The sequence below is a fragment of the Capsicum annuum genome, chromosome 5, assembly GCF_002878395.1.
Source record: "Capsicum annuum cultivar UCD-10X-F1 chromosome 5, UCD10Xv1.1, whole genome shotgun sequence".
Lineage (NCBI taxonomy): Eukaryota > Viridiplantae > Streptophyta > Magnoliopsida > Solanales > Solanaceae > Capsicum > Capsicum annuum.
In genome coordinates, this window is record NC_061115.1 from 20,214,685 (window position 1) to 20,235,033 (window position 20,349).

Genomic DNA, 20,349 nt, shown 5'->3' on the forward strand with positions numbered 1-20,349 from the left:
CCTTCGGTGGAATTCCTATCTTCGAATATAGCATTTATTTTATCATTATATAAGAAATTATCCCACCAGCCACAAAGTTGGCCAGTAAAACCAGCAACAATCATTTTACAAATAGTTACATTTGTACGTCTTTGACGATTCTCGGAAGATGCAGTAGCTTCGCTATAGTAGAATACATTAACACTCAATGAACAAGGACAGATAATTGTCTTTCAGATAAGCCATCCAAGTTCTATTCATAAATTCTATCTCCGTTATATGATGTATTAGTCTGAATAGATTTTATTTCCCATATCTGGAGTAGGTTTTATACTATTAGCAAAGGCATTAGATAAAACAATGGGTTTTATATTTAAACCGGAAAACTTTTTATCAAGTGATTTTTTCAATTCTTCTATGGGAGACAATTTTTCAAATCCCTCAATATCTAGAGGTCTCTAAATACAAGGCCTAGTTGTCAAGTCTTCCTTCTTACTTTTCAAAGTGGAAGCAATATCAGATGACTTTGGACTAACACTAAGCTTTTTTACCATCTCAATCAATTCATTAAGTTTTTCATCAAGAGAAGAAATATGTTCTCCCAAAACTTTCACATAAAGACTCAAATAATTGTTTTGAGCAATCAGATTATTTATTTCTGCAATAGTTACTTTACCTATTTCATTATCAATGAATTTTTGTAATGCAAAAAAAGTAATACCACTATTATTAGGCAATACAAAAGGTGATTAGGGAGGGTAAATAGTTTGAAGAATATTACCACTTGCATCTTGATAAGATCTTTCCAACACCTTAACATATAACGACAAATATGTGGTTATAAACCATGGCACAAAGCATACAATCTAATCATGCAATGCACACATCTCATAAAATTCTTAAGAAATATTATTTAGTTTGTCTAGACAATAAGTCACAAAGAACTAAATTCTAAATCAATTCTATTTTTTATTAAAAATTCTTTTTTAATATAATTTCTTGCCTGGAAACCAATACTAAAATCAATTTGATATGGAATCATATTAAACACTGTTAATATCAAACTCTAATTTAGAAGGAGTAGGGTTATCCCTATCAGAAATATTAGCACTATCTTGAACAATATTTGTTTTAGGATTGATTTTAATCTTTTCTACAAAGCGTGTAGATGCGGGTATAGATGCAGAATCAATAATATGTAAAGATGCTACACGATTCCTAGCTTGACTATAAACTAGTTCAATAGGAGATAGATAATGCATAGCAGGCAATAATTTTGGCTTAGAAAAAGAATGTCAGTTATAAACCGTGGATTTGTTGTCAAATTGAAGACAAATACTACCATATGGATTCTGAGTTACATGGGATAACTTAGAGTTTGTGCCGTGATTTATAACCACATAATTTTCATTATATGTTAAGGTGTTGGAAAGATCTTATCAAGATGCGAGTGGTTTATAACCACATATTTGCCATTATATGTTAAGGTGTTGGAAAGATCTTGATGAAAAACTTGATGAATTGATTGAGATGGTAAAAAAGCTTAGTGTTAGTCCAAAGTCATCTGATATTGCTTCCACTTCAGAAAGTAAGAAGCAAGACTTGACAACTAGGCCTTGTATTTAGAGACCTCTAGATATTGAGGGATTTGAAAAATTATCTCCCATAGAAGAATTGGAAAAATTACTTGATAAAAAGTTTTCCGGTTTAACTATCAAACCCATTGATTTGTCTAATGCCTTTGCTGATGGCATAGAATCTACTCCAGATACGGGAAATGAAATCTACTCTGAACTTAATGAGCTCAGAGGTATGGTTAGGAAGCAACCGGGGAAAAAATATGCTGATATACCTCGCATGACTTCTAACTATTATCTGCATCCAACTCCTCAAGATATTCTGATAGAGGAAAGAGATTGAAATCAGACTAATACATCATATAGTGGAGATGCAATTTATGAATGGAACTTGTATGGATTATCTGAAAGACAATTATCTATCCTTATTCATCAAATGTTAATGTATTCTACTATAGCAAAAGCTACTGCATCTGCCGAGAATCATCAAAGACTTACAGATGTAACTATTTGTAAAATGATTGTTGCTAATTTTACTGGCCAACTTCATGGATAGTGGGATAATTTCTTAGATAATGATAAAAGAAATGCTATATTCGAAGCTAGGAATTCCACCAAAGGTGTTGATAACCTACGAAGAGCATTACCTGCAAATAGAGAAAATGTTGTTTATACTCTTATGCTTACTATTATTGAGCATTTTGGTGGTAGATTTACCAATCAATATGAGAATACTCGAACAATCTTAAATGGTCTTAGATGTAGGACCTTAGGAGAATTTAGATAGTATAAATATAAATTTCTAAGCAGGGTCATGGATTTACCCAAAAATAGGTATACACATTGGAAGGCAAAATTCATAGATGGTCTTCCTCCTCTATTTGCTGAAGGGGTTAGAAAGGAGCTTAGGGGCTCGGGTTCCTATGGTGAAATATTCTATGAAAATTTTACCTATGGTTAGCTGATAGCATCCTATACTCAACGAGGTTTAGCTTTGTGCAATGAGTTAAAATTAGCTAGACAAATTAAGCTTGATAAGCTTAAAGAAAGATTCCAATTAGGAGATTTTTGTGAGCAATTTGGTATGGATAAATCGGCTTCTACTTCTCAAGAAAAGGGTCAAAGATATTCTAAGTCTGATAAACCCTATAAGAAGAAGAGATCTAGGCATATATCCAGAGAAGAACATGAGATTCGCAAAGCCCAGCGTAAGTCCACTACATTTATGAAAAATAGGTCTATGTGCAATCTCGCCAAAATTAAGTGTTACAGATGTGGTAACTTTGGGTATGAAAATATATACACATATATATACTACTGAAAATACTACTTTAAACACTATACATATAGCAAATATACATTACATATATACTATTTTAGAAAAAGGTATACACATGTATACATTAAATATATACTACTTTAGTCTATAAAAAATATATACACATATATGTACAATATATACTACTTAAAATACCACTTGAAACATATATACATTACATATTATATTATTTTAGAAAACATATACACAACATATATACATTACATATTATAGTACTTTATAAAATATACATACATATATACATACAATGTATACTACTTAATATAATAATACCTGAACATATATTCGAAAGTTTACATACACTACTTAAAAGATAAACTTATATAGTATTTTTTATATGTCAATACAAGTTTTCTAAGTAACATTTGGTAACATAATTTTTATTTTCTCATTATATTTATATATGTTTATTATGTTTACGACTTTATGTAAAGTTTGATAGTAATATATTAAAAGTATTTAATTTAAATTAGACATTCAATTTAAATGAAAAAAAATATGTAAGGAGTGAATGAATCTTGTATTTGATTGATTGCAAAATGATCCAAAACTTATAAGTTACAAGATTGACAATTCTACAAATTTTGCGTCATTTTTTCCAACTCATTCATGTTAATATTAACGGAAACTGCCTGGGGAAAATCAAAATCAATGAGGCCAAAGCCATGCATTGGACTTGATTGTGATGAGTTCTCTCTTGAAGTCAATTTCTTCAAGATTTTGTTTCTCTGTCGGCTCCATCTCTATTCCTTGATTTCTTTATTCCGCTCTAATACAATCTCTAAGGCAAACTACAAAATTCATAGTGTCTCCCAATGAGTGTAGGTTGTCTCCAAGCTATTGCTGTCTCTGACTAAAAATGCTTTCTGATTCAATGGTTGACATTAGAACATTCAATATAACTCAAGCTAATTTTGGAAGTACAGGATATTTTCATTCATTATCCTTTCACCAATCCAACGTGTTGATCCTTGCTCTACGATTCTCTACTAACTTTATAAGATAATACTTAAGCTCTTCCCAAAAAATAATTCTGTGTGATGAAGGCGGCATCCTGTCCCAAACATTTAAATCAAAAAAGTAATTAGGATAACTAGTATGTGCCTACCTTTTAGAAGATGATGGCTTCTCAAAAGGTTGGGGAGGGAGTTGGAGTGATATGTGTCGGTACAACGTCATTAAGTAAATAGGCATAATGGTTGTATAATGCGTCCATACAATTATTTGCATCACCCATAGTCTTAAATAAAACAGGTTCTTCTTTAGGTTGTATATCTAAAGCTCTATAAATAATAAAAGTAAATTCAGACATAGTACTATATTGCATACATAGATTTACTATAGCACTAATTAAGTAAATTGGTGGAAGCGGATAAAAATATTTTAAATTTAGCAATCATTGCATCAATAACTTCTTTGTAACCTTCTTTATTCTTTTATTCGTTAAATAAACAAAAAATGTCGGTTAAATAAGCTAAAATATTACAAACAGTAGGATAATAAGCACTAGAAAATTCAACCGTAGCTATATAAAAAAATTTCAAAAATTTAACAAGATCATAATGGCCATAAAAGACTTTTGAAAGAAGAAAGACTTTTGATGAGCTATCTTGATTGTCGTGGCCATAAAAGAAAAGTTCCTTGTGAAAAATCATTGGTCCTTGATGAGATATGAGCAACTTGTGTTGACAATGCATTGTAAAATTAAGTTAAAAGAGTAATAATATAAACAAGAAAGTAGAGAACAAATATAAAGAGAGACAAAAAGAATGTATGTTTTCCAAATCTTCAAGTGGTTCAGTGTCTAAAAGTATTTCTCAAGTAAGTCTTCCATAACCTAATATACCTCTATTTATACTATCACAATAGGATAGTAATAAGGTTACGTTAAATACTTTCTCTGTTCGCTTTTACTTTCATATTTTGACTTGACACACCCATTAAAAAAAGTAATTATTGGTATGACTATTTGTAACGCCCCGGACTTTTTCTTACTTAAATAATGCATGAAATGAGCCCTTACAACCCCAATATAAAAGATATCACTTAAGATTAGGTTTGAATGAATTGGGGAATTTTTAGGCTTAGAAAAGACTATTGCACCGTGAAATGGGGACCCTGCGGCAGCCCCGTGCTGCAAAAACCCCTCACGAGAGGCTACTGCTTTGGGTTCACATCAGGCATCATGCTATGAACACTCTGGTTCACGCTACAAACCTTCGGGTTTGCAATGGGGGTTGTATCACGAACCCCCTCCCCGTGCATCAATTAGGCTATATTTTTATTATATTTTAAGGGCATGAGGATCTTTCACATCCTTAAGTCATTCTCAATCCCTTATGTATGTGTATAGGGTCTTAAAAATGACTTCACATCTTTCATTCATCTTTCAAATAATAAAAGAGGAGAAAACCACCTAGGGTTTGAGGTTCCCAAGCTTCTAGGGTCAACTACGCTAAATTCTCTCCACTATAAGGTATGTAAAACCATCCTAACTCTAATGGGTGTAAGTATGATGATTTTAATGATTCCTATATTGTATATGTATATGTTAAGTCTTTGAAATTGATTGGAAATCATGAATAACGAAACCTCTTTTTATGATGAACTTATGTGTTTACTATGGGGTTTTCTATAACTTGAGAGTTTACTTATGTATATATGTTATGGGTTTTGGTAGTGTTTAAAGTTTTTGAAATATGAACCGCCATTTCATGATAAGAGCTATGTGTTTAATAGTTGTTGTGGGTTCTTAAATAAACACAGAATATGTGCATGTATTATGAATTTTGAAGTGGATTTGAGAGCATAAATTATAAGTCTTCATTTTCGATCATAAGATTCATTTGTGACTAGTGTTGGAGTTGTTTTTAATGAATGGTGATAATCTTGAGTTTTAAATGTCTCTTTATCAATTATGCATTGTCATTTTATATATTTTGAAAGGGGTGTTTTTTGTTTCTAAATTCTCTTGTTTCCTAATGGAGAATTACATGTGATTGATAGAAGAATTGGTCACCATCCATTGAAGTCTTGAAAAGAGAGTGATACTATTTGAAATAAGTTTTCTCATGTTATGTTTAAATCTATTAGTGGTCATTAATAATATTTTGAATGAAAGGGCTATGAATATGATATGATTTGATATGGCTTGTAAGACTAGATATGATGATTCCTATTATGAAATGCCCTTAACAAGAAAGAAGTAAATATTTTGAGCGTGGAACATGATTTTAAAGACTAAAATTGGGCTTAAAGAGAGCTAAATGGTTACCTAAAGAAAGCATGAGCACAAGGACTCATTACTGAAAATAGTATTTTGCCAACGCAGAATTTATGATATGTTATCCTGCACAGAGGATAATTAAAACATCTAGTACGGGGATGCCTACAGTATTCTTATATGGAGGTACAACTTACAAAAACACTAACCCTTGCGGTAAAATTGGATTGGGGCTTGGACGCCGAATAAATGACGGACCATATAGCCCATGGGTAATCAGAATTGTAGGGTGTACGATCTAGCTCAAAATTTAAAGAAAAGAGTTGAGTCTATGTTTTTACAAGAATGATTTGAAGATCTTTAATTATACCCATGTGTTTTGATCTATATTATGTTAAATTTTTTTCATAATGCTCTTGATTATTTTTATGAAATATATATTATTTTTGAATTGTTCTGCATACTAATACATTTCAAGTATTAACTGTCATCGTGGCGGCTGCATTATCTCATAATGTAGGTTCTGAGGCATGGTCTTGCGCTCCAGCTCAACAGTCACTTTCAGAACTTCAGAGTTGATGAGTCTCCCTTACTTCGAAAGGTGTTTATCCATATGTTGGTTTCTTTTAGTCTCATAGTCAGACCAAAGACATTGTTCCGATATAGACAAACTAGTATTGAGTAGAGACTTCGTAGACAGAATTTGGGTTTATGTTTAGATGGTATGCTGTACTTAAATTTGATTATGCGACTTTTCACGTTTCAGTTTATCTTTTGCATTTCTATTTCATATGAATAATGCTTATGATATTTATGCTAAGGGGTTTCTCGGGCCTTCGTGGTTTGGGATGCTCGTCGCGACCAGGGCCCCGACTCTGATTGTGACACTATTTTATCATAACACCCCTATTAAATGATATTTACTATTGTGTCTTGAAATTAATTTGAAAAAAAAAAAAAGAATATAATGCTAAAAATATAATAGAAAAAAAAATGTCTTTTGTTGATTTGTCATAAATAACAACTAAAAATGAAAATCAAATTAGAAAAATAGCAACAAATAAAAGCAAATGAGGGAAGTATAACACGAACCCTTGACAATGTGGGAAAAATTGTGAGAATGTTGGAGAGATAATAGAAATGTGGATACTTACTTAATATAGTGGTGGAGTTAAAGAATTAATAGTCATCCATGTATAATGATATTATTTACTACAACATTTTTCAAATTTGACATACCAACTTTTAATTGGACTTGGAATTTTCATGATAAAAAATAATTTTTAGATAGAATAAAGAAATTATTCCGAAATAAATAAATAAAGTATAAAAAACATAAATCCCATTACGATGAGAGCTAGTTACTCTGTATTCTATATTTTTTTTAATATTATATAAAATCCCAAAAGATTGTTAGACGAATATATTATTTTTTCCGGATATGTTACATTAATCATACATAATGTGTAATTACTAATCTATAATCTATAATCTATATCTATAATCCATATCTATAATATACTAAAATTGTGAAAACCCTTATAAAAGTGATTTGAACTTTTATCCTTCATTAAAAGACTCTCCTTTAGACAAAACTGTCTTTTCACTATTTAATTTATTATTTAATTATTTTTATTATATTAACTAAACTCCTAAAATATATGGAACTACTAAAATATATGGAAAGAGAATCAATTAATATTTTTTTTTGTACTGATCAATTTGAAAAATACTCCTAAAATAGGATAGAAAAATACTCCTAAAATAGACCCTATTAAGGAAATATTTCTATAAATATTGAGATGCACGTTAAACTAGAGAAGAAATTGGTTTACTTATTGAAAAAATAATTGGTTTACTTATTGGAAAAATATGATTGATGCTCATCTAACTTGATTCGGTTGCATGTCTAGATTGATGGATGCTTAATTTTTTAACCCTCAAGTTCTTCACTATTTTTGTCAACATAATAGAATTCAAGCTGTGTGTATATATAAATCTTCTTTGTTTTCATTCAAGTCATTCTTTAGTGTCAAAATTTTCGCTCCGATAAGAACTATAGAATTCAAGGTGTGTGTATATATATCTTCTTTGTTTTCATTCAAGTCATTCTTTAGTGTCAAAATTTTCGCTCAGACAAGAATTATTTTCATCAAAACTGAAGCTTTGTGATCACTATTGTATTATTTTATTGTAGTTTACAGGTCGTAGATGAATTTACAGGTAGTAGATGAATGTCGGTCGACTTTGAGAAATTTTTTCAGGTAAAGGTTAGGTTTAATTGTATTATTCTTATATCTTTGTTTAGGTAATTTTTTTTCTGTAAAGGTAAAGTTTAGTTGTATTATTTTGATATCTCTGTTGTCGTATTATTTTGCTATAGTTTTTTAGGTGATAGATGAGTGTCGGACGACTTTGAGAAAATTTTTGTATAAAGGTTAGATTTAATTATATTGTTTTGATGTCTCTATCATCGTGGTAGATGAATGTCGATCGGCTTTGAGAAATTATTTTGGTAAAGGTTAGGTTTAATTAAATAAATTCTCCAAAAGATGTTGAATTTAATTATTGTATTTATCTTTATTATTTAAATAAATATTTTATTTAATATAACGTTTGAACTTAATAAAGTGAGGTACACGTGCGAGGCGCATACACCTAAACTTTACTAATATATATAAGTGTGATGAAGCAGGGACCTCTTGGTTGTCCTCCCTGCTTGCATCAAAAGGCATTTTCGTCATTTCACGAATGTAAAGGTAGTTTCATCATTTCAATCCATTTCATGTAGTAAATATGTATGAAGCCATGGTAATAGTTGTTGCACGTGTCATTGAAATACTGCTTCAAGATAAGTGACGAAGCTTCCATTTTACTTTTCAAGTTTTTGCTTTTGGGGTTTCTGCATTGGATGTGCAAATCAGTTTAAATTTTTCATTGCTTTCTCTCATCATCTTCTTCAAGTGAGTTTTAATCTGTTATCGCTACATATTCCTTTGCAATGTTATTATTTGCAAGTGGCTTCTTGATTTGTTTGTAATGCATATAAGGTGTTTGATGAAAATCTTCTGTCATAAAACACTATGGTAAAAAACCTTGTGTGGAGTTTTAATTGGTAATTTGTAGATACAATCCTTAATTTTGTATCGGCTTATTCAATTTACTAATTCTCCTATATAATAAGTGGGAGTGGAGCTGCTCAACCAGACTCTACTCCGTCGACATGTCTGCTTGTCACCTGCCTGCTTTCTCCGTATTTTACTATATAATCCCTAATTAATTATTATATGACATTTAAGTATTAAAAATTAATAATATTTAATAAGAAATTAAAATAGACATTTATGACAAGTCTGCTCCAGTTGCTTCAATTGTAATTTTATTATATCACCCCTAATTAATCATTAGAGGTCATTTAAATATTAAAAAATTAATAATATTTAATAAAAAATAAAATACACATAAAATAATAAATTACCTCAATAATATTTTGAATTAATTTGACATCTTACATAAGGTCTACTTAGACTTTTTTTCATGAGTATTTTTATAGCATCACTTCTAATTAGTTATTATGAGTCATTTAAGACATGTCTACTTTGATTCTTCAATCGTGGTGTTTGATTGACATCGAAATTATATCAGTGTCGTTTAAATTGGAATAGAAGAAAAATTATTATAAATCATAATAATTAAAAACTTAAATTATTTTTAAAATATAATTTACTATCAATACCACAAAAATTTGAACAGGGGGAGTATTATAAATTAGCTAAGAATTTAAAATAGTAAATTACAATGTCAAAAAGGTATTATCAATTACAATAGTTAATAATTTAAAATATCTAAAAAAAATAATTAATCTGTTGTATATTCAAAAAAATATATTCTTTATAAATTACATAAAAAGTACTATAAATTGTCATAGTTAACAACTTAAAATATCTACAAAAAATAATTAATTTTTTATATATTTCAAAAAAATATGTAAAAAATATATTAATCAAAATAATTAATAACTAAAAAAAATTAAAATATAAATATTTAATTGAATCTCGAAATCTTATGGGTGTTATATTAATATTTTAAATTATCAACTAAATAAATGAAGTTTTTAATTAAATGCTAAAATTACACATGTCGTGGAATTTTTAAGTATCAACATGAGACCCGGGCGTAGCACAGCTAAGCCACCTAGTATATATAAGTCCATTTGGGAAAGCTAAGAGAGCTGAATTCCCATTACAATTAATTCATTCTGATATGTGTGGTCCAATGAATGTGAGGGCAAGGACTGGTGCTTCATATTTCATTACATTTATTGATGATTTCACACGCTTTGGTTATGTCTATTTAATATCTCATAAATCAAAAGCACTTGAATGCTTCAAAAGATATATTAATGAAGTTGAGAATCAATTAGACAAAAGTATAAATATATTAAGAACCGATAGAGGTCGTGAATATTTGTCAAAACAGTTTGAAGAACTATGTATTGAAAAAGGCATTATCAGACAAATGACTACTCCTTATACACCTCAACAAAATGGTGTAGCCGAAAGAAGGAATAGAACATTATTGGATATGACAAGGTCCATGATGGCTCAGGTAAATTTACCAATCTCTTTCTGGGGAGATACGTTATTAACTACAACCTGCACATTGAATAAAGTGCCTTCTAAATCAGTATCTTATACTCCTTATGAACTATGGATTGGTAATAAACCAAACTTTAATGATCTACGACCTTGGGGTTGTGCTGCATGTATTAAAGATCATTTTGGTAAGTTTGGAAAACTAAGTCCAAAAGAAAAGAAATGTATCTTCATAAGATACTCAGAACACTCCAAAGGATATGTGTTCATTGGTGAATTGGAAGATAGAAGTACTACTGAAATTGAATTACAAGATGTCACATTCCTAAAAAATAATTTTTCAAAATGGAATGAAATAAAGAAAAATGAGCCTCTTTACGAAATGTTGAATTCAGATGATCAAATAATGTGCAGGACATGCTTGATAATTCAATTGATCAAGAAATGATTCTTGGTCCAAGTGGTAGTTGTGAATCCCAAAATCCTATTGAGGAATCTGAACTTCAATTATGTAAGAGTACCAGAAAAGGTGTTCCTAAACGATCTTATGAGATTGAGGATTATATCTTCCTGGTATCTCCCACATAATTGGATGAACCTAATTTTGTGACTAAGGCTTTATCAAGTCCTGAAAAAGATGAATGGATAAAAATGATGAAATAAGAATTAGAGTCTATGAAAATCAATAAAGTCTGGGATCTAGCTGACCTTCCTTCTGGGCATAAAGCTATTAGGAACAAGTGGATTCTCAAAGTTAAACGTAAATCAGATGGGTCAATAGAAAGGCACAAAGCATTATTGGTGGCAAAAGGTTTTACTCAAGAAGCTGGAATAGATTATGAGGAAACTTTTTTACCAGTTGTGAAATTTACCTCAATTCGATTGCTTTTGGCTATAGTTGCACGTTTAGATTTAGAATTACACCAAATGGACGTGAAGACTGCTTTTCTCAATGGAGAACTAAAAGAAGAAATCTACATAGAACAACCTATAGGTTTTGTTGTTAAAGGCCAAGAAAAGAGGGTTTGAAAATTAAACAGATCAATATATTGCCTTAAGCAGTCTTCAAGGCAGTGGTACCTAAGATTTCATAAGAAAGTGATTTCATTTGATTTCACCATGATCGATGAAAACCATTGCATCTATGTGAAAAAAGTCCAATGAAATATTTGTGATTCTTTCGCTTTATGTGGATGATATTTTATTAGCTAGAAATAATTTGGAGTGTGTAAAAACAGTTAATTATGGCTCTTAAAGTCATTTGACATAAAAGATATGGGTGAAGCAGACTATATATTGGGTGTTAAAATTCAAAGAGACCGTTCCAAGAAAATTTTGAGTCTATCTCAAGAAACATACATAATGAAAATTTTGGAACGTTTTCGAATGAATAGTTGCAAATCCATGGATACTCCTATAGCGAGAGGTGAAACTTTAAGCCTTGAAATGTGTCCAAAGACTGAAAAAGAAAAAGAAGGCATGTCGCGAGTACCATATTCCAGTGAAGTTGGGAGTTTGATGTACGCTATGATGTGTACTCATCCAGACATTTGTCATGCCATAGGTCTGGTTAGCAGGTATCAATCTAATCCTGGTAGAATCTTTCGATACCTGAAGGGAACTGCAGATTATTCACTATGCTATAGTGGATCCAATTTATTCATAAGAGGTTATACAGATTCTTGGGCTGGTGACCAGTATGATAGAAAATCAACTTTCGGTTATGCCTTCTTGCTAAATGGTGGTGCAATTTCGTGGAAAAGTAAGAAACAAACTTGCATAGCCCTGTCAACTATGGAATCAGAATTTGTGGCTTGTGCATCTGCAATATAAGAAGTTGTTTGGTTGAAGAGATTCTTTGAGCATTTGAACATCGCAAAGAATTCTAAGGGTCCCATGATTTTATATTGTGACAGTCAAGCGGCTATCGCATATACGAAGGATCCTAAATATCACAGCAAGACCAAGAACATTGATATTAAGTATAACTTTATAAGAGACATAGTAGCAAGTGGAGAAATAATTTTACAATACATTCCTATATAAGAAATGATAGCTGATCTCTTTACTAAGGCAATATCTAGAGACTTGTTTGAGAAACATGTTATGGCTCTAGGATTACGTTGGATATAATTATGTTTATGTATTGTAGATGACTTAATTATGATTATTATCAATATAAGAATCTTGAATTTATGTTCAATCTCATATGCATGTGAAAATGTGTTTTATTAATATAGTGTGTCGAACAAGTCGCGAGATTGGCTCTCTCATACGAGCAATCACCTCTTATGTCAAGGAACGTGAAGAGAAAAGTTCCACCATAAGATAATGACTTATTTTGTAAAGACGGATGTGAGTTCCTGTAATAATAGGGATTTGAGGATTATTAAAGAAAAACTCAGGTTAGACATTTGGAGGTGTCTAGACCTAGATCTGTACGATGTTGAATGACTAAAAGAATGAGACACACGCACAAATATAAGGTGATAACATCGTAACACGTGTTTCATACCAAGTGTGCTTTGTGACCAATGGGTTAATGGAAGAATGAATCCCTGCTTCTTCATTGTTTGAGACCCTAAAAAGTTATTTTAACTTATCATTTAAATACCCTTAGACCTTTAACTATTTCTTGAAGTTTAGATCGGTGTTGCTACTTTAGCATGTTACTAATAGCCATGAGAGATTCGGCAATGCGGTGCATGTCTAAGAAAGCAGTTGATTTGGAACAGATATATTCGAATAGAAAGGGAAGACGATTAAAATGAATATTTTAACTTATTTACACAAGCCGGCTATTACACTAACCATATAAGAGTCAAGTGTAATTGTGTATATAAAGTTAATCATGAACTCGAGTTCACCTCCTTTAGAGGATGAGAGATCGGATAAGTAACTACTGAAGTAGTGAATGATGTTTGGGGTATTGTGAGTATTAGTATCCTCATATTAGTAGAGAATTCTTTCCACAAGTGATTGGATTCCTAAATGTAGCTTATAAAACCTTAAAGGTAAAGCTCGTGATGCTCACAGGCCGCACGAACTATTTGCCCGATGAATTGGTGATTTGTTGATGTCGTACTGGTGCGGGTCTAGTCCACCGTGTACAAAGTGGGAGATGTTAGATTACCTTTATGGGTCGCCCATGTGAACCGACCCGACCCAGTCTCTATTGTTTTAATTATATGATAAATGGAAGATAAGCAGGTAACATTTTAAAATTTGAAAAATAAGGGGAAACAGTTACTAAGTAACTATTTATCCACCCACATACTCCTGTACATATATGCTTCTTCCTCTGATAAAGAAGAAAGATAAGTGAAAAACTAAACTCCGGTAAATAACAAAAACATCAACAAAAATTCAAAAAGGAGGCTTTTAGTTTGTGAATCAACTCTCCGTTTCCAAGAGAGACGAAAATTGACTTGAGGCTATTGTGTTATTAGCAAATTCAACACTTCCGCTACAACAGATTAAGGTACATACACTGTTTTTACTCCGAATTTGTTTTCAATTTTCAATCCTAATGTCTCCCCCATATACAGGAAGGCTTCTTAATTGGCAGTTTCTCCTGATTTTGACATAAAAAAGATTGGTATAAGCTCCTTATACAGGAAGGATCCTTAATTGGCAGTTTCTCCTGATTTTGACATAAAAAAGATTGGTATAAGCTCCTTATACAGGAAGGATCCTTAATTGGCAGTTTCTCCTGATTTTGACATCAAAGGATTGGTATAAGCTGCATTACCTCGCTGACTCCCATTCACGTCAGGTGATTTGATTTTACCCTGGTGTTAACTATCAGCAGGTGACAGAGAAGGTGGAGCAAAAATGACGGGAAGTATGCAACTAATACGTGAGTTCTATGTTCTCTCAACCGCTGCATCGCATATGAGGTTATTGTTTCGTAGTATTTTCCCACTTTGGGTTTTAAGTGGGAATAGTTATTTTAGCCATCATATCAGTATGATTTACAAGTTGAATGGCTTAATCTATCTGGAGGTGCGTCTGCGGTACTGAATTTTCTGTTTAACATATCCAAAGAGTATTCTTCTGAAGGGATTTACTTATTTACTTATGTTTCCTCGGAGATTCTGTCGTTTTATGCTAAATATCAACAATTAAGGGGCCATTGACTGAAGAGGTGCCACTGACTGAAGGTGCTTTATTCTATGATATCACCTTTATGTGATTCTGTTCTCGTGCAGACCTTGAACACAAGACTCCTGTACTCTTCTCAGAGTAGATAGATTTTCGGGATTTTCATTTTTCCCCAGTTAAATTCATGTCGAAGTAAGCATTTTGGTGTTTTATTCAGTCACTGAGTTAATGGTTAAGACATCATATATTTCTACTATTCCATGAGGTTGTTCCTGGGAATAAGCAACTATTTCGTGGTATGAAGAAGTTTATACGTAAATGCTGATTTTTTGTTAGTTTGAATCGATAATTAAGCTTCAAGAATGGATGCTCCTATGAAGAAACCTCAGGATAATGGACAGAAAACCATAATCAGTGATGACCTTTTTGGCTAAGAGGCTAAAAAACCAGGAGCGTCAACAAAGATGCTGATACAACGGAGGTGCTGGGCACAAACCAACTAGCTTCATTACCGGTGGATGTGCCTGTAATTGTTGCTCCTCAGGATAGTGCACAGCCAGTGAATGTTGCTCCTCTGGACTCTTTGACTTCAGTAACTGTCACTCCGCTGGACTCCTCAATGCCAATGAATGTTGCTCCTCTGGATTCTTCGGTTCCAGTAAAAGTAGAGTCTTCAATCCAGTGAATGTCGCTCCCCGGGCATATGTAATGCCAACGGATGTTGCTTCTAGAGAATGTGTGATGACAGTGCGTGCTGCTCCTCGGGAATCTGTCACCCGTATTTACTATGCGTGAAATTGGAAAAGGGATGCCCAAAATGCCCATGCAGTGAGACAGAATGAAGTTAGTACTAGTGGTACAGTTTCGCCAGAGTTACTTCAACTGGTGGAAGTCAAGTACCATCGTTATCCCGAGTTGAATAGTCGGATGTAGCGTTGGGTAATGTGCTTGCTTCACCTATGACTGCATGGAAAAATAATATGGATATATGAATTCTTGTATGAATTGCAAAAAAAATAGTAAATCTCTGGTTGCTTTTTGTATTGATATTCAGATATTAAGCTCTGCCACTATGTGACGAGGAGGTTAGGGATTTGAGCTGTGGAAGAAGTCTCTTGCAGAAATGCGACGTAAGACTGTCTATAGTAATAGACCTTTGTGGCTTGAACCTTTCTCGATCTCGTGCATAAAAGGAGCTTAGTGCATCAGTCTGACCTTTTAATGTTTTAGTTTACTTGAATCAGAGCTTACTCTCTTCATTTCATTTCACTAAGATACGTACCTTGTCAAGTCAACAAGAGCCAACTAAAATAAAACATATAGGGTACTAATTCAGACGATGAATTTATCTCATATTATTGTAGTGGACTAAAAGAGAGTTAATTAGGAATAGCTAATTGTGAAGATTAGAATGGCTAACTGTGGAAATTGGCCTCATAGCTATGCGTGCCTTGATTTTATTTGATGGTGTCATATTGGTTTCTATATCTGAGAATTTCAAACGTGCTGCTCTCGATCTAAAAGAAATTGTAACCACTTCTTATCTACTTCCTTTATACACACAAAAGTTATATTGTTATCTAATTCATGTACAGGAGTGCAGAACTAGACTTGGTATAGATAACTTGTATCCTTTAAGTTTTACATAGATACGGAAGACAAGAATAAGATATCACTAGGTCTCCTAGCTTCCTAATAATCAGAAATGGAAAAGAATAGGAGATACAAAAGGAAAGCATTCAATTACTACAAAGGGACAAAATAACAATAATCAATTTATGTGCTACAAAAGGACTCCACAACCAGTAGGCACTTAAAATTACAAAACTAAAGCATAAATACTACTCTCTCTTTTCTTTTCCTTTTCCCTCAAGTCAAGTCATATAGTTTCAATCCTACAAGTATAGCACTGCTCGATTTCCATATATAAGACGATGTTTAAAGTCCCAAGTTAGGCTGTGGTGAAGGCCATATATGCATAGAGGTGGATTTAGAATTTAAACTTGAGAATGCCAACTTGTAAGATTCTTAGCATTTGAACAGTTTGACAAATGACATTATAGAGTTCAAAATTTAATATTTGTTGAAATTTTAAAAGCTTTTCACATGTAAATCTATGTGTACTTTTTGATATTGGTATTTTTGTTGTAATGTGTTGGCTCTTTTTACATCATTTTTCTTTTCACTTCTCTTGAAAAATAGGCATCTCTATATGTGCATAACACTTTACTCGCTTGCTCTAAAGAAAGTTATGAAAATGTCCAAATGACTAAATTCTTTGTAATGCTACCCAATCTATTGCTTTTTCTAGATGCCTGACTTTTTTATGTTCTTTCGGCTGAAAAATGTACAGTGACCAATCTTGACTTTAATGGGATGATAAGATTTCTCATTGTTCAGTGTCTCTACCACTTGTATTCTTCAAATAAGTATACTGTATGTATAGAATTGGTTTTAATCTACCTCCTCCTCTCTTTAATATTTCTTTGGCCTACCTCCACCTCGCCTAAAACTATCCATAGCTAACCTCTCACACCTCCAAACTAGAGTATTCGTGTTCCTCATTATCACATGAAACAAATTTCCCTTGAATGTAGAAAATTTATAAAGGAAATGAATTTCTCTTGAATATTAGAAATATTAGAAATCTACAAAGAAAACAAATTTCTCTTGAACTCTACAAATCTATAAAGAAAACAAATTTCTGTTGAATGTTATATTAGAAATTTCTTTAAGTCCCAGATTTAGCTCCACGAGATAGGAGTGAAGTCTGCGTACAATTTTGGGATTATACTAACTATGTTGTTGTTGGGTGAACTCAAGAATTCATGTTGTTCTTTTTGTGATGAATTGCTAAGTTGTGTATAATATATACTGAAAAATGTCTGCTTGTACTTACATAATAAACCTGCTAGGTGTGGGTGCAACCTGACTGAAATAAGTCACAAAAGAACATTGGTATGGGAAGTGTGAGAGCTTACACTTTAAAATAAATAAAGTTGCTACTGCTCCTTAAGGGTAAAAAGCATGAAGTTCTCAGTTACTATAATATAATATTTGCAAGGAGAAATAATGTTAAATAGTCGAGTTTAGATCTGGTCTTCGACATCTTTGTGCAACTTTTTGAGTGGCTTATTGTTATATCCAAATCTAGAAATTTAATCTAAATATAGAGAGCTTTATGCAGGAAAAAAGTAAAATTTGTGAAGGCAAGAATTCGCTTATGGTTTCAGCATAAACAACTTTAAAATCTAAATGATTGGCAGACTGAAAAAGAAAATGAATGTTTTCACTTTAAGATACTAATCTGATTCATGAATTAGTATTTGCTTCTATATTCCAATTGTTTCTTCCCAATTCCTTTTGGCTACTATCATCCAGATGTATGTCATTTAATTAAGTTGCAGAAAGAGACACGTCATTTCTTTTCTCTTGATATGATTGGATGACTTGGTTGGTATGATATTTTAATAGTAGTAGATAAAGTTTTCAATTGTACCAAGAGAAAATACTCACTTTCTCCTTCACTGGATACTTTAAATGTGTAAGATATACGCAACAACTGCTTTCTGTCAAATTGATCGATGGATGGCCAATATTTGTTATTATTTTTGCTAAATTTCTTGCAACGTTCATCATAAATTTCTAATAATTAGCTTGTATTCTTTCATGTAACAGGTCTCAGTCATACATTTGCAGAGCCCAACCTAAGGATGCATCAACTCTTTTTTTGTATCTATGTAAATTGTATGTACAGTACTGTTTTGCAAAACATGGCTCCTTAATGTTCACACACAGACACACACATATATATGAGAAAAGACATATTTTTCCCCTGAACTTGTCCTCCAAACTCACTTTAGCACTTAAACTTAACTTCTGTTTGTTCACCCCTCTTAACATCTTTAAAGTATATTATTTTCGTCCCTCAAAACTGAATACCACTCTCACAACGGAGAGTGTGTTACACTCGCCTACACATCAACGTCACGTTGATGCTACGTTGGAGCCATGTAAGAAGTTCAATTTTTCTATAAAAAAAAAAATTAACCCCCCACACTTTATTTTTATATATTTTTTAAATAAATAAAAAATATTCATTTACTATTATATATATATATAATAAAAAACTCCCCTCCCCCCCCCTCCATTTTTTTTCTTCTTCACAACCCCCACCCAGCCCGCCCCCCACCCTCCAACGCAGCCCCCTCCCCCCTTTTCTATCTTCTTCAAACCATCTCACCTCTCCCCTCTCCTTCATTTTCTATCTTCTTAAACTTAAACATATTGCCAACAACCATTAAGCAAACTCAACAAAATCAATTCAAAACATAATTAAAAGCCCCTTTTGATTCTAACACAAACCCAACAAAATAAATAGCTCAAAATATACCATACAACAAAAACATGGAAAACAAAATTAAGATTGAATTTTTAAAACATAATTACAAGCCCTTTATGATTCCTTCATCAAATCACCAATTCAAGAAACAACAATGCAATAGTATCACCATATTCCAATTCAAAACTCTTCATTCCGAAATATTCTGACAAAACTCATCGGAAAACTATTAAAACAAACCTCAAAAAATATACGCACACCATTGACACCACCGCCACCATTAACACCACCACTATCATTAACACCACCGCTAATAAATTTTCTTTAATTTTAATTTTATTTCAAATTTTCAAATTCATGAAGATAACTTTTAATTTTAGAAATTCAATTTCATTCTTTTCTAATGATCTTAAGTCAAGGGGTTTAGGTGGGGTGAATGATTTGGTAATTGAAAGAGAAGAAATTGGGGGTTTGGAGGGGAGGGGGCGGGGCTGGTGGTGGAGAAATTGGTGGTTGAAGAAGAAGGGGGCTGGTGATGGCGGGTTTGGAGAGTAAAAATTATGGTGGGGGTGGGGATAGAAAAAGAAGATAGGAAATGGAGGTGGAGGGGTATGAAGAAGATGAAGAAATGGGGGTGGGGGTATGACGAAGGTGGTTATATATATATATATATATATATGTATGTATATATATATGTATGTATGTATTAAAAAGTGGGGCCATATCAGTTTTTCAATTTAAAAATGCATTTTTTTTCTTTCTTTTTTAAAAAAATTTCACGTCAGCTTTAGGGGTGAAATAATATACTTTAAAGATGTTAAGGAGGTAAATAAACAGAAATTAGTTTAAGTGCTAAAGTGAGTTCGGAGAACAAGTTTAGGAGGAATGTCTTTTCTCTCTATATATATGTATTAAAATGTGTACGCTACAAGCTTGTTCCCCTGAGCTCAATCGTATTAATTAAAATATTTTACTGCTCAAACTTCCTATTTCAAGATAAATCCTAAAACTTAAAAATTACAATCCACATGTTCTATTGTTGGGCCCGTGCTGACACGGACCTTGCACTTCTAGTTTACATAAATAAATACTACCCCCTCCATGCAACAATAATTATTCACTATACTAAAATAAATGTTCAACACTACTTATCCTATTTGAAAAAAATCAATGGATAATTTATTATTTGC

The 20,349-nt window shown here is 32.2% G+C and overlaps 1 long non-coding RNA gene across 2 annotated transcripts; it reads left to right on the forward strand.

Annotated features, from left to right (window-relative positions):
• Positions 1-8,866: 8,866 nt before the first annotated feature.
• LOC107870387 lies at positions 8,867-15,874 on the forward strand. 2 transcript variants are annotated; one of them, XR_001674129.2, is made up of 2 exons: positions 8,867-9,081; positions 14,262-15,874. It is a non-coding gene; the product is annotated as an uncharacterized LOC107870387 (long non-coding RNA). The 2 variants fall into 2 exon arrangements; XR_007055458.1 differs by having other exon boundaries at positions 14,331-15,874.
• The last annotated feature ends 4,475 nt before the right edge of the window (positions 15,875-20,349 follow it).